Source organism: Hipposideros armiger, unplaced genomic scaffold, assembly GCF_001890085.2.
Source record: "Hipposideros armiger isolate ML-2016 unplaced genomic scaffold, ASM189008v1 scaffold_489, whole genome shotgun sequence".
Lineage (NCBI taxonomy): Eukaryota > Metazoa > Chordata > Mammalia > Chiroptera > Hipposideridae > Hipposideros > Hipposideros armiger.
Genome location: NW_017731839.1, coordinates 1,237,789 through 1,238,880, shown reverse-complemented (window position 1 = coordinate 1,238,880; position 1,092 = coordinate 1,237,789).

Below are 1,092 nucleotides of genomic sequence, written 5' to 3'. Positions count from 1 at the left end.
AAATGGCAACTAACAATGCATGCTTTCTCCAGGGATCTAGCTGTGCACCTTTGCAGGGAGTGTGATAGTAAGTCCCAAAATGAGTTCATTCTGACTGTCCTCACTATAATGAGGTACTCCAGTTCAGGAAGCTTCTATGGAAAGTTTTTGGCAGCCCTTCTACTAGAGGGCACAATTCTCAAGCTCTTTGCCTACTTTTTCCTAGCTTTACCTATGTAAGAAGGAACTAATATCATGTCCTTGTGATGGATCAGTTATAACTAAAATTAGAGATAAACTAAATTCCATAAGCCAAGAATATTTAATAGAAATTGCTTCCCAAAGGTTTCCCAAAATGTTTTAAGTTGTGACGTATCTTCAAGGAAAATGGCAGAGCATTTCTCAGTAAATAATTGGCAAGCAGTATAGGGTACTGTAAGTTACCTTAGGTTTCTTATAATGTAACCTACTGTGGCTATTAAATAACTCTTTAGGGTTTGGGATGGCAGAGTAGTGACATCTTACATATTGACCCTAACTGACTGGGGACAGTTTCTGGAATGCTCTGTTGAGGGGGAATGGGAGGAGCGGACTCAGTGGTGATGCTCAGACACGACGAGTAACATCTATGATGTGTCTAAAACAGCATTATTGGTGGCACAATTGGTTTTGCATTGTCAAGCCTATTCTAGCATTTGACTGAGTTTCTAATAATTTGTGTAGTGACCAAAGTGTCTTTCCCACAATATCTTGTTGGACATTATCTAAGCATGTCTTAGGGGCAACTGAGTCTATTTCTATCTTCCTGCCTACTTGGTTGTTTTTGTTAGTGTCCAGAAGCTCCAGTGTCACTGGCCAAGGCTGTTTGAGGACTAAATGATCTCTGCTGGAGTCTGTAATATCTCAGTGAAGGACTGGGTGCAAACTTTCACCCTTCTTTAGAAAACCAACTTTGAGAGCCCTTGATTCACATTTGATCTTAAAAGAAAGTGATAGAGTAGAAACAAGAGGTTTATAGAACACAAGAATACTACTTTTAATAATTTTCCTTTATGTTTGCATTTTCTGCAGCTCCATAATACTACCATCAAGGGAAGTTTAAAAGCAGAATGA